Genomic DNA, 15,637 nt, shown 5'->3' on the forward strand with positions numbered 1-15,637 from the left:
TTGCTCGGAACTAGAAATTCTTAAAGAGCAGAGACAACAGTTGGTGAGTGACTTGAAAAACTTGTCAAAATTGAGTCCCGATTGCAGACAACGGTTGTAGAGATCCTGATCCCTGATTGGTTAGCATCTCCAACCAACCAAATGATCTTACTCTAATGAGTGTCTTGATGAGGATCCAGCTGAAAAATCTCAACAAGAAGCACAATTGCTTAAAAGTTTTTTTTTTTTGGGTCCTCTTGTGTTAAAAACATAAATAATTTCATAAATAAAAAAAAACTACTGTTTTTCCGAAGCCCAGAAACTCTGTCTAATCTCAATCTCAACTCAATCTAGTCTTATCAAACAAAAACGCAAACAAAAGCGGCCAGACTTACTGCGTTGCATTAGCCACAGCTATGATTCGGTGAACGGAACCTCATTTCACAGAATCTTCAGGTGAGGAAAGATGCGTGGACATGCCGTACCAAACGCTTCGTTTTCATTGATAATGGTGAGCCATGTGTTAGGGTGACTGCCTTAAAAATGACAAAATGCATTGTTTTAACATTTTATCGACGCCACCTTAGAGTAGTTTCGGGGTCGTACCCAAGCTCAACATTAAAAAATAAAGTATACAAAGATTTTTTTTCGTGATTCGATTATCCAAAGGTTTGATTGTATTTTTTCCAAGGCCTTCGGTTAATCGAGTCTGGACTGTAAATAAACTAAAATTTTTAATCATTTTGGTGTCTTCGGCCAAGTTGTAGCTTATAATTAGAACTATTCAGAATCAAAGCTACATCCTCAAAAAAAGAAAAACCCATTTCTTTATTCAACTTTTTTCATGAATAGTTTGATTTCCAAAATACGTATTTTTTTTATATTCGAAAAAATAATACGTTTTATGAGACTCAAGGAGACATCTTTTTAGTCATAAAGTCATGTAAAGTTTCAGATATATCTAGATTAAATTTTCAAAAGGTCCTATCTGCACAGGAAACCCATGACTCCTAGGTTGTTTTGAAAATTTACTCTAAATATAATGTCTAAAAAAAGCTAAAGCTAGAGCTAAATCAAATTTACCATTCAGAAGTACTTTGACGATTCTTTTAATTAAAGTGCACCTTTTTGGAGTTTTGTGTCACTTTTAAGACCTTTTAGGTATATTTTTTTGTAAAAGTTTAACATCAGCCCTGAAAAAATATTTTTGATAGGCTGAGAACAGCCTCACAAAAAATCAAATCAATAAAAAATTAGTCATTTTAAATTTTGATTTATATTTATTCTAATTAAAATTATTTTTAATGAAAACATCAGAAAAAATCGTCAGTTAAAAATTACAGATTAATTAAGTGACACTTTGAAAAACTCTTTTTCAGAAAAAAAAAATAGTTTCGGATGAGCTATTCTTTCAAGAAGTATTTTTAAAATGTTAAAACAAAAATAAATCAACCCAAAAGTAACATTACATTTGATCAAATTTTAAAAATTCAATGCGTTTAAAACAAAATATTTGTTTGTCCGTTTATTCACAATTCCCAAAAAATGGTTTTTTATTCATTTCTCCGGAATCAGATTTTGCGCCATCTTGCAGTTATATGGACCTGTGATTCTTCACATATTTTTTGTTGACACTCATTTCTTGAAAATTATCGATGAAATCTAGATTGCAAATAGGACATTTAAAAAATAATAATCTAGAAATTATCCCAACATTTCACTCCTCGCTATAGAGCTGTTCAAACCGTTTCAATAAGATGTGAAACATTATGTAGCAAATTTCGGCCAAACTCTAAAAAAAAAATATCAATGACTAAATCATAATTTCAAGAATATCTCTGTTATTTACTCAAGAATGACCAAATTTGATTTGTTTCCCCATTATTTTAAGCTATTGCTCTTCTGCTGAAAATGCCAACAAAAACGTTGATTGAAGTCGCTCGCCAAGACTTAGGTATCTCATTTCTAGACTCAATTCTTGAGGGTACTCATTAGTGGCATCCCAACAGAGAGCTGACAAGTTGTGGGCCAGAGTCGGTGAGCGACTTAAATTAATGTCTGTCACGTGGTTTCAGGATCTCTAGGCTCTCTGATTGATGATCCTCACTGAGCCAGTGAGTAACTTCTCGCTGTTATCACCACCACCTGTTTGTCATTTGCGAGTGAGGATTTCATCAGTAGTTGCGAGATCTCATTTCCGCAGTGAGTATCTCAATGAGTTCCAGAACTCTTCGGCTGCACTAGTGATGGGAACCACAAAGCTGCATACTGCACGCAAAAACCAAAAACAAATATCAATCATTATTCATCCTAATGAATCATCGAGCCGGATTCGAGCAGCGATTCATTAGCGTCGCGTCGATATTTTTGATATATTGAACAGTCTGCCTCTCGAGCTGATAACACACGGGTGGGGCTCGCTGTGTGCAACATAGAAAAACTGAAAGTGACACGGTTTGAGTACAGTACCAGTGAGAGCTTCCCGCTTTATCTAAAGCTTTTTATCGATAACTCTGTTTGCTTACACGGACGGACCGTTATCAACTCATTACAATCACTTTTTTTTTCTCGAACTCGGGCTTTCTTGAAGAGGAGCGAGACCCATTTCCGATAACAGAAATGAAACAGTATTTTTTTTTCACCTGTGCTGTTGTTATCGGATCGAGAGTCGGTATGTCATAAAAAATTGTTGTAGTCAAACAAAGGATGGGTTAGGAGACTCTTTGTTCCCGCTGCCAGCGACATCTTTTGGAGAATAGCAAAAAAAAAACTTAAGCTTAACAGAACAAAGAATTTTAGTTCTGATCATTAACGGCGCCGGCCTTGTCAGTATGCAGACTTGGCAGAGTTCAAGTTGTAATGTCTCGTTTTTTTTTACTTATTTTCCTTCAAACGACTCAATACCCGTTCAAACATTGACCCGGTTTGTCTTGTCGCAGTTGTTGCCGGCTTAGTTGCTATCTTACATACACACAAGAACACAGACCGCTCCAAACGGGGAAAGGCAAGTATAATCATAATAATAGTATCAATTTCCTATTTATTTGTTCCTGGGACTCACCTTTCTCACCTTTCTTTGCTTTTGCTGGGGCTGCTATCTTGCCGAGGTGTGGCCCCCTCTGCTAATGCCATGCCATCCAAGACTACGGAGTCGCGTCGCGTCGGCGGCCTTTCGAAGTTTATCATTTTCTTTCGAACAATAAAAACAATATTATAGACTTGATGGCTTGAAGTAGAGTTTCGAGGTGTGGTGACCCGTTTTCATCAGCGAGTCCGAGCCATTCGTCGTGGACACACCCGCATAAACGTTTACACTTGATGCACTTTTGTCAACCGGGTTGAGATATTCATCAAACCCTTTCCAAAGTAGCAGCAGCAGGTTCGAGAGAGAGAGAGAGAGTGAGAGATGTACATCTTCTTGTTGAAAAGAGCGCGCGTTTATAACGGAAAAATTGAGGGTTTGCCTCACCTCACACGCCTTCCTGCCGGTGTGTTTTGGATTTGGCCACGATTTGCTTGTTTATTTCTTCGTGTCTTCATTACAACCTTCTGCATCGAGGAAAGGTAGCTTTTCCAGGCGCAGCAATAACTGAAGCACCTACACGTATGTACTCTTTGTTTCTTGGTGCCTTCTGAAGTTAAAGAATTATGTAGGAGGGAGAAGACAACAAAAAACGTACAAATCTACCAATTTTCATGAGTTAGTTTCGAGAATCGAAAAATACACTCAAAACAGCTGTTCAAAAAAAAATCCCAGGCATTTTTTATTTGAAATTTGTTAAAGACAAAAAAGTTTGAAAAGTACAAAAAGATTACACAGTGACAAAAAAAACCTAAATTTTAAGCAATTTGTAAAACTTGAAAATCTGGTAACCATGTCAAGCAACATGAATACTTATGCCATTGGTCGCAACGCTTGGTTAGAGCGTATCCTAGACCTAATACCGTCATGCTCCAAGTGAATCTTATTTGGGGACACCGTGGAGATTTTCCCTCACGCTCTTAAAAAAGTGAAGCTTCAACACTTCCCGCCTTTTAAATCCCTTTCCTTGTCCCTGGTGCACGGTGGAGACGGGAGCGACCGGCAATGGACGGTTGTCATGGTGGTCAGGATCCGATGCAGGTGGAGGCAACCTGTTTTGGAAAATCATCATATACAGTCGTGTCTCGGTTTAGCACCGCATATGGGGGTTGCAAAACCGAGGTGTGCATAACCGAAGCACAGAGCTTATGGGATTTTGGCTATATGGGAGACATTGGCTTTAATCGTACGAAAAATCATGCAAACATCAGAAAATTATAGTGTTTTGGAATCGGGATGATGTCAGCTATCCATTAAAATTAATATTTCATGAAAGTTTTCACAAAAATACGTATTTTTCCTGTATTTCGAAAATGCATATTTTTTCTCTAAAGAAACCAAAAAATTATTGTTATTTAATATGGTATCAACGATCGGGATTTTTTCACACATTCGAATGTAATAACAACATTTTAGTGAATTTTCACAAACCACACATTTTCGAAAATACATAAATTTAAATTTTACAACATGAGTATCAAACGATCGGAATTTTTTCATACATTTCAAATTTAATAACAACATTTTTAGAAAATACTCAAAATTTTCACAAAACTACATTGTAAAAACGGAAATTTTGAGTATTTTTTTCGAAAATGTGTAGTTTTGTGAAAATTTTGAGTATTTTCTAAAAATGTTGTTATTGCATTCGAAATGAATGAAAAAATCCCGATCGTTTGATACCCATATTTAAAAAAATGAAATTTTGAGTATTTTTTTCGAAATTATACGTAGTTTTGTGAAAATTTGTAGAATTTTCAAAAAATGTTGTTATTTCATTCGAAATGTATGAAAAAATCCCGATCGTTTGTTACCCACATTGTAAAAACGGAAATTTTTAGTGTTTTTTTTTCGAAAATACGTAGTTTTGTGAAAATTATGAGTATTTTCAAAAAAAATGTGTTATTACACTCGAAATGTATGCAAAAATCCCGATCATTTGATACCCACATTGTAAAAACGGAAATTTTGAGTACTTTTTTTCAAAAAATCGTAGTTTTGTGAAAATTTTGAGTATTTTCTAAAAAAAATTGTTATTGCATTCAAAATGTATGAAAAAATCCCGATCGTTTGATACCCATATTGTGAAAAAATAAATTTTGAGTATTTTTCGAAAATACGTAGTTTTGTGAAAATTTTGAGTATTTTCTAAAAATGTTGTTATTACATTTGAAATGTATGAAAAAATCCCGATCGTTTGATACCCATATTGTAAAAATTGAAATTTTGTGTATTTTTTTCGAAAATACGTAGTTTTGTGAAAATTTTGAGTAGAAATTCGAAATTTTTTTAATCTGAATTTTAAAAATTTTGATTAGGAATTTTAAAATAAAACTAAAAAATCAAAAATTCAAAATTTCAAGAAAAGATCAAATTTAAAAAATAAATTAATATAAAAAAAATTTTGAATTTAGAAATTCGCATTTTGAATGATGGAGTATTAATATTTGAATGTTCAGAGTTTTTTATTATTCGCCAAGAATGTTTAAATTTAGAACAATTTTTGCTACGGGTAAATCCCATCTTAAATTCATAGGCAAATTGAATATATCCACTATAAAATTTAAAATAAATAAGGTTGAAAAAATATTACTCAAACTCAAAAGAAATTACATATTCAGAGCCGGATATGTTAAGAAATGAGTTAAGTGTAGTAATAATTTTATTTAAGAAATTCTCAACCATACATTTAAAAAATAATCTCTACATAATCTTCATCTTAATTTTTCGACGGTTCGTATTAAGAACATTTTCAGAAAAAAAATCTATTAATAAGAAATTAAAATTGCACTCAATGAAAAAATAAAACAAATTCTCGTAATTCTTGATAATATTTTTCTTAATAACTTGAAAGTCATTCTATCTATTTATCTATTTATTTTTCAAAATTGCCATCCGCACGAAATCCACGCCTGAGCAAAATTAGTCAGCAAATCCGCGCCAAATCCGCGCTATCCGCGCCGTCCGCCGTCCCTGTATATACATGACGAAATCCAGTCTGCGATTCGCTAAAATAATCGTGTCCAAACGAAGTAAAGGATCGTTTTTTTTAAACGGAGTTATAGTTTTGTTTTTTTTGTTTTCTGAAAAGAACTTTCTGAAAATAAACTTTGAAAAATAAAAATGAATCTTAAAAATTTATTCTGAGACGTTTAAAAGGACTATTTTTCAAGATCCTCTATTTAAAAAAAAAATACCTAGTTTATTTCAAATTGAAACAGGTTTGAGTGTCCAAGTAGGGTGAATCTGCAATCCTGCAAAACGCGCAAGAAAATAGGCAAAGTAGATCGAAAGTCACGGTGCGAGAACGGCATCGTCGTGACAGTCAAAGACTTAATGCTGCTTCAGTTGGCTTTTAAGCTGTAATTGAACTAATGAATCTTTTCTTTTTTTTCTGCTGCGTCAGTTTCAACGGAATAATATTTTTTGAAGCAAATTTACAAACCAGTTCAAGTAAATGGTAAAATCTGTGCAAAATCCAGAAAAAAAATATCAAGGCTGACTTAGACTTAGACACCTTAGACACCTTAGAAAAAAAAAACATTTCATATAGACGCCCTTGTTTAGATCACTTTATAGTACATACAACCCCATTCTGTTCGCTAAAATAGAGAAGAAAAAGGTTTTTTAAGGTTATCTAAATAAAGGCGTACAAAACAGTAGAAGAAAATAAACTTACTCAGAATTTGATCGGTTTTAGCTGGAAATCGTTAAACCTTACTACGTTTCCCTCTTTTATTTCATGTGTTCTATCATCAAATCACCATCACACTCCCATCCCATAGTTTCCGTTTAATGGCTAGTTGACCTGTGCTCAGTTTACCAGTTCTTTTTTTTACTGCATTGTTAACGACGACGTCGTCAGGAAAAAAAGGCAAAGAATTTCTGGGGTTTGTTTTGTGATGACCACCGCTATGGGTGACGTAATCCTGCAAGATTTTGTTTTTTTCTTCCAATCGAAATTGGAACTGTTCTTCTTTTCCAGTTTGAGGCCAGCGAAAGACGCTCATAATAAAGTTGTTTGCACTTTTTCGAAATAAAGTGAGTAAACTTGTGTGAAAATTAGCACTTCTTCAAGTAATAAGGTGCTATGACACTGAAGGAACTTTGTTTGCAAACTTGTCAAGTTTGACAGTTTACAGCTCTTTCAAGTCACCACCCTTGAACAGTAATTACTTCGCCGTTTAGGTCTAAAAACAGTATATAGAAACATATAATAAAGACAATACTTTATTATGAATCAATTCCCATGAACTATTGTTTGCTGTCCACGTATGACTTGGTCGCATTAAACAAAAAAAAAGGTTGCGGCGATATGTGAGAATATTTCACACGTTGAAACGTTTTGATAGTGGAAACAATAAGCAGCAGATACAATCGCCGCCAACCCTCCTCGACCCCCCAAGGTATAGGTTTAGTGCGTGAAAAATTGCATTTTAATTTACAGCGCGTAGTAATTAACTTATTTATATTTGCACCAATTTCGATACAGTTCGCACGACAGCGGATATTCGAGTCGCTTCTGAAAAAGATGTATGATCACATCCAAAAACATTTCTGATCTTAGTCTAAATCCTTTTAGAACTTCAAAGACAGTATGAATTTCTTAACAAATTTTGTTTTAAGTCAAAAAGTATCATTATAAACAACTTTTTTTTTGTTAAAAAATCTCTCTTGTTTATGTTTTTATTAAGAAAGTGATCTAAACAAGGGCGTCTACTTGAAATGTAGACCGTCACTTCAACACCTGATTAGGACTTTGTCTCAGAATTTTTTGCTTTTTCTGACTCTTGTACTTACTCAAGTTTTGACTTTAGGAAAGACTTTTACTCTGAATTTACTTGAAATTTCTTTCTTTTTGACTTTAAGTAGTGCTTTGACTTAGAATTGTTGTCAAATTCAGCTTAGAAATAATTGCTTATTTGTTTTGATTTGAGTGTGAATTAAGTTAGGACTCGGGATTTTAATTTTAGTTTGAATAAAGCTCTGACTTGAACCAATACTTAGACTGGCTTCAATTAGGACTTTGACTGTTGTGAAATTTTGTACAGATTTGCAATTTTGCAGACTTGTAGCTAAGACTTTGAGTTAAACTTCAAGAAATTTAATTTGGATATTAACTCAAAATTTAATTGAATTTGGCTTCGATTTGAACTCTCTCCTAGGCTAACTGTAATTCAGGACTTAGACTCTGAACTAACTGTGTGTTTGACTTCAATTAGGACTTTGACTCTGAATTTTACCACTTTTCTGGTTGTCACTTTTTCAGTCTAAATTAAGTAAAATAACAATCCGGCTTAAAGATGGACTTTTATTTAAACTGATTTTGATAAGGATATTCTTCTCAAAATCGCACAATCAGTTCAAAGAAAGTTCAATTCTAAGCTAAATTCAATAATAACTCAGAGTGAAATTCCTAATTAGAGTCAAGTAGAGCAGTTCTCTACGAAATCGGTCTTTTTTTTTTGAATTTTAATTTTTGTATTTTTTAATCCGACTGAAACCTTTTTGGTGCCTTCGGTATGCCCAAAGAAGCCATTTTGCATCATTAGTTTGTCCATATAATTTTCCATACAAACTTGGCAGCTGTCGATACAAAAACAATGTATGAAAATTCAAATATCTGTATCTTTTGATGGATTTTTTTGATCAATTTGGTGTCTTCGGCAAAGTTGTAGGTATGGATACGGACTACCCCGAAAAAAAATGATACACGGTAAAAAAAATCATATTTCAAATCGGACCATTAGTTGCTTTGAGTGAGACTTAGAAAACAGAATTTTCTCAGCTTTTCAAAAATATTTGTTTCAAAAGTGGGCAAACGTGCACTAATTTTCAAAAATGAAAAAGTGCGACTATTTTCAAAAAAGTTACCAAAAACTGGCCTTAACTTGAAAACGGTGCACTTTATCAAAATTTTACTACAGTACTTTTTAATTGCATATTTGATTTTACATCGAAAAATGAAGTTGAAAATTTTTAGTTTTTTTTTTTGAAAAAATCAGTATTGATTCAAACATTCATAACTCGGTCAAAGATTTTTTGCACAACCTAGAAATTTCTGAAAAGTTGGCATTTAATGTCCTCTAAAACATATCAAAAAATGAAAAAAATTAAAAATAGTGTTTTTTTTTTTTGCAAATCAAGTTTTATTGACAAAAAATTAAATAAATAATCACCAATTTTTTTTACCGTGTATCATTTTTTTTTTCAGTGTAGTCTATATCCATATCTACAACTTGGCCTACAAAAAAATCTTTCAAGAGATACAGATTTTTGAATTTTCATACATCATTTTTGTATGGACAGCTGCCAACAACTAGCAAACTAATGATGCAAAATGGCTTCTTTGGGCATACCGAAGGCACCAAAACAGATTCAGTCGGATTAAAAAATACAAAAAAAAATCGAATGACCGAAATCTGAGTAAATTTCCAAGTCTGAATAACAATTTGACAAAAAGTCCGAGCCTAATTCCCAACGCAAAATTACAATCAGTTCCAGTAAATGATCAAATTTGCGCAAAATCTGGTAAAAATAACATTATTTCTGGAGTTTTTTGGGAAAAGTTCCAAAAAACCAAATTTTCAGTTTTTGCTTTTTGGGTGTTTTATTTTTTATACCCCTGACTCAAGGCGGTTTCAAAAACACCCTAAATGCAAAAACTGAAAATTTGGTTTATTGGACCTTTTCAAAAAAATTCCAGATTTGTGATTCAGACTCGACACCGAAAGCACAGAAATCTGGAGTTTTTTTTTTTTTTTTTGAAAATTCCGTTAAACCAAATTTAAAGTTTTTGCATTTAGGGTGTTATTGAAACCGCCTTGAGTCATGGGTATTAAAAACACTCAAAAAACTGAAAATTTGGTTTATTGGACCTTTTAAAAAAAAAACTCCAGAAATAACATTTCATGTAGACGCCCTTGTTTAGATCCCTTTCAATGAAGCTCCTTTCGATCGCCAAATAAAGAAGTAAAAGTTTTGTTTTAGCAAGCAAAACAAGGGCGTCTACGTAATAGATTTTTTATGCAGTACGTTTTTTGTTTGAGAGTTTTAAAAAAATAAGTTGTTTTTTAGTGACAGATTTGTAATGATTGTTTTTTTTTGTTATGATAAGAAATTCCTGCTGTCTTTCACGTTCTAAAGGGGTTCAGATTAATAACAGAAAAGAATTTTGATGAGATCATACGCCCTTTTCAAAAGCAACTCCGATATTTGCGACTTGAGTTGGTATCGTTTTGAAACAAGATGAAACTAACGAAACTATTGGCACTACGCCCCCCGGGGCATGGCCTTCCTCTTACGTGGGATTTCTGCTCCAGCGCCTCTGACGAGACAGGAGAAACCGGGACCGACGTTTTACTTCACCATCCGATAGAAGCTCAGTGGATAAGGCGGGAATCGAACCCGCGTCTCATAGCATCATCGGGATCGGCAGCCGAAGCCGCTACCCCTGCGCCACGAGACCCACAAACAAGAACAAGATGAAACAAGATAATCATCCCCAATTTGAATATCATTACGATGCGGTTTCGTATGACGCGCTAACAACAATGACTAAGAACATTATCTATTTTTAGTGGCCAGCAATCGCACACTTATTAACTCTTCAATACGTTACGCAAGATTCATCCTCCTGCCAGCCTCCCGCATCGACATGCCAAGAGAAGTGAATCGATTCAGCTGTTTGAATCTGAAACCGGCTGCTAAAGAGCACCGCGCACATAAAATGAAACTGGTTTCCAATCTTCCAGAACGAACGAACCCACTCACCAACATAAACACTAACTCGAGTGCATTAATCCGGCAACATTTTACTTCTCTCCTGTTTCCTAGACCAAAAAAAGAAAAAAAAAGAGACACGGGGAAGCCAAGTTCGACCAAACTTTCAATATCCACGACGGCTCTAGAGTCAGTCTAATGACGAGAAGTGGTTTGAACTTTCCAGCTCCAGCTCTCTAAGCTCGCCGCGATTCAATCCGTCATCCGGGCAGAAGGGGGGAAGGGGGAAAGCCGCGCCAAGTAACGGTACCCTTGCGAATCACGTCACGCGCCGGCCTAAGCTGTGTATTGGAGAACTCTGTATACACAGGTCAGGTCTCAGTTCTCATGATCTTTGGCGAGTGATCACTTTGGCAAGAGGGGATTGGTTGATCAGTAGGGCTTTACGGTTTATTTTTGCGCTGATTTTTTGTAAACTATGTACTGAAATGTCATCAATCATCAAGAACACACTTCACATAGACGCCATTGTTTAGTTATTTTTTTAACAGTCGCTTCCCGATTTCAGCAAAATAGACTACAAAGTTGTTTTAACTATTTTAATGTTTTTAACAGCATTGAAATCCAGGTTGACAAAACCAGAAAGAGGCTTTAACCTAAAAGTGATCTTAACAAGGGCGTCTATGTGAAATGTTTTTGATTTTTCTCTGGCATCCCTAAATTGCCCGCAAAAATGTCGAGCAAACGAAGGACCAATAATCTTCGGTTGATCAGCCTCCAGTGCCAGCCAAAGGTCTCGTCGCTGTGGCCCTGCGGTTCTAAAAATAGACCATCGGTGAAATAATAATTAATCACAAAACCAGAGACTCGTGGGTGATGTGGGTTCAGAACCATATGTGGTCAATAACTGTGGTAACTTTTTTACGATATCCGAGCTGTGCTAATGAGGTGCGTAAATGAGATGAGTGAAGGGGGATCCTGTTAGAATTGGGGTTTGGGGGATTTAATTAGTTTCTCTCGCCGCCGCAGTGATAATTAACGCATCCATTTAACGCTTTTTGCCTGATGTGGATGTGTGGACGCCGCGATCTGTGTTGGATCTGGACCGGTATTTGGGATGGGATCTTCAAAAGCAACGCAACAGGTGGTGCTGATGGCGGCTCGGGTTTTGTTGCTTTTGATAATTTGTTTGCTTTGTTTGTTATGGCCAAACAAATTCCACTTTGGTTGCCTCGTTGAATTTTATCCAGGCATGAACAGGAAAATTTGCGTTACACAGAAAAAAAAAATGGTAATATTACATTACTTTGTATGTCATAAAAAAGTTGTAATTTTATCTCTAAAATTGTGTAATTTCACCACTTTTCTGGTGTAATGTCACTATTTCAGTCTGGATGAGGAAAAATTACATCATAAAAGAGGTAATATTCAACCTTCCGAAATTACAGCATCAAAATTTACACAATTTTTTACTGTGTATATTGATCAAAAATTGATCCATTTAAACTTTTTGAACAATTTTATGCTATATAAATTTGTTTTGGCGGATGGCTTGAATTAAAAACTATTTAATTTGCCAACACAGTTACAAGTCAGTATAATTCAGGTTATATCAGGAGTCCAACTCACACAGTAAAAATTATGCAAATGGTAAAGGTCGAATTTTATGGTTTAAATTAACGTCTGAAAGAGTATACCACTCTAAATACCACACATAAAATAAGAAATAAATTTACAAAACAATTGAACCAGCCGCCAAGTGAAAAATTCTATAATGAAGAACAAAAACAAAGTAAATTAACACCAATTTTAGGTAAAACTAAAATTTTTCCAACACAAATGAAAAACTCATTGTGTTTTTTTTTTAATCTTTCTATAGGTTTTTTTTCTATTTTTTTTTTATTTTCTCAAAAACTGAGTAAAATTGTATCAGTGAACTGAAATTGGCATCTTTTTAGCTTAACTCCTATGTTGACGCATATAATAATGAAAAATTACATCCGTTAAATTTGAGAATATCCAGATTTTTTAATGATTTCAATAAAATAAAAAATCAATAAAAAAAATTTAAGAAATTCACACAAAAACTCTTACAAATATATTTGCATGTGAAACGTTTGGCAATAATAAAATGGCAAAATCGTTCATTGATTAATTTAAAAATATTGAGAATGAATCATTAAAGAGCAAGGTCTTCGATTTTCTTTAAATTTAGAACTTTTCATACAAATTTGAGAGGCAATCCATCAAAAAACAACAAAAAAAAAACGTCAAAGAATTTTCTAAAATAAAAAAAAACGCTTTTAAACCAGCAAAAGTGGAATTTTCTAGCACCGTATTTTTCATATTAGGTTCTAAACAAGTCATTGAAAGGCAACCTTTGAGGTAAGGAAAAGTATGGACGCAACTATCCCGAGATTGAACAACATTTTTTTTTGCGTAATTTGCGTATTTGACTGACTTTGTCCGTACTTTCTCTTGGACCGAACAGGGCCGTTTTGCATCATTAGTTTTTCAGCCGTACCAATCTACATAAAATGTTGGAAGCGCCCATTCCTTGTCGAATTGTAGGACTTGAAAGAAGGAAAAAATAAAAGAAATACATTTTTGGTTAAAAGTTGTCATAAAAAATTTCAATAATTTTGAAAAATGACATTCATAGATTTTTTTCAGATGAAAAATAAATGCTAACACAAAATACGTTAAATACGACAAGTACTGAAAAAACCCGATTTAATCCCACCAGGGGTGAGATAGAGCCTTTCTTACTAAAGAATATAACTTCTTTCAATTCATAACATCAACTTGATACAAAAAATCTTATGATGAAAGCAAGGTATTATTAATGATGTGTTTTCCAAAAGAAACTGAAAACGCAATTTTCACCAAAAGAATATTTTTAATCGTACAAATTCTTAATCAAACAAGCGTTACAGCTTTCAAAAGATCGCAAGAAAAGCTTTCAAATAAAGGTAAAAACGAATCATTTAGTTCAATTATCGATTTGCTATGATTTTTTGAACATTGGCCAATCTGGAAACCGTTCCGAATATGTGGGATGACTGTAGCTATTTTTACAACCGCACCACTACACACTCAATCGCGATACCTTAGGTAGAAAGTCATTGGCATCGCGAGCATTGAAAACTTTGAAAACGATATAAAGCATAGAAGCTTAGAAAGCTCCTATTGGAATCCAATGAACTCTGTTAAATAATATTACGAAATCACGACAAAATGAAGCCTCCTTAAAGGCGATTTTAGGAGCACACGGGAAACACATTGTTTGTTGCCGTATGAATGTCCTATGTCACAAAAGTTTTTGCATAAACATTGGACAGTTATGCAAAAACGGACAGGGCAAAAGAAACCGAAAAGCTACGATATCTCACATATTGTTGGAAACATCGGTAGACAAGCTACTACAAAATAAGAATAAGTCGAGCCACAAAATATATGCGCCAGCATTCTTGCGCCAGTATTCGAAGCTCAACTTGACAACTTGTCGACTTGGCGACGAAGCGTCGAAAATCGATGCAGTGTGATTTTTCCGATTAAAATTCATGCTGAATCGACATATTTACGAAGAGGGTTTGTTCATTTGATTTCGGACCCCCCCCCCCCCCTGTCACGCACTTTGCCTATACCTTTAACATGGGCGGTCACAAACCCCAGACCCCCACCCCCCTCTCCCCCTATTCATGGACGTAATTTTTGAACAAACCCAGATGAAAATGACGTCCTGCCATAAAGTAAAACCTATACCTTTCTTTAGTAAGAAAGGCTAAAAACATCCTTTGAATGGAATTTTGAGTCAAATTTTCATGTATTTAGTCAATTCACCGTCACCGATCCGATACACCGAAAAAAATGTAATTGTAAGAGACGAGATTTAAAATAGTAGTTTATGCAACAAGTTGCAAAAAAAGGATTTTTTCAGCACGAGTCGTACATTTATCCAACGAGGTTCACCGAGTTGGATAAAAACGAAGAGTGCTGAAAAAATCAAGTTTTGCAACGAGTTCCATACAACATTTTTTGCAATTCCAAAAAACACACACTGAGTGAAATTTTATGTCAAATTTTCATGTATTTTGTCAATAAATCGTTTAAATAAAAAAAAATGTTGAAAAGTGTGACGAAATAGCCTACTTTTCTGTACCAAAAATAACAGAATCGAATAGCAACACTTTTCAAAATAAATGCTGAAAAGTTCTACTTTTCAGCACTCAAATGGGTGCTGAAAAGTTGAACTTTTCAGTACTTGTTTCGAAAAGTACTGAAAAGTTCAACTTTTCAGCACCCATTTGAGTGCTGAAAAGTAGAACTTTTCAGCATTTATTTTGAAAAGTGTTGCTATTCGATTCTGTTATTTTTGGTACAGAAAAGTAGGCTATTTCGTCGTTCAAGAATGACAGGAAAAGTAAGTAGTTTCACGACGGAATTGCAAAAATATTATAAGTTTGAAAATCTTGAAAAAATCATAAATCTAGGGATTTGAAATTTTAAATGCAGTTCGTACTTGATGATTTTTGCCACTCAGAAAAATCGAAACACGAAATTTGTATTATGTTCTTCTCAAAATTTCTCGAACCGAAAATATGTCTCCGAAAATACGAATTTTAAAATTTAAGAATTTAAGAATTTCCTTGGGCATGAGTAAGGACCTCGACGCCGTTAGCAATGTTGGCTTTAAAATAAAATTTCGTGATAATATCACTTCCCCCCAGCCAACATTTTTGCCATGCGAAGCGGGCCTCGACGCTGTGTCTAGGTTTAATTCTAGCTAGGAGCCATCAGTGTCTTAAGAGGTGGTCCCAAGGCCGAGTAGGAGTTCATGAAGCAAATTAGTCG

Source organism: Culex quinquefasciatus, chromosome 1, assembly GCF_015732765.1.
Source record: "Culex quinquefasciatus strain JHB chromosome 1, VPISU_Cqui_1.0_pri_paternal, whole genome shotgun sequence".
NCBI classification, from domain to species: domain Eukaryota; kingdom Metazoa; phylum Arthropoda; class Insecta; order Diptera; family Culicidae; genus Culex; species Culex quinquefasciatus.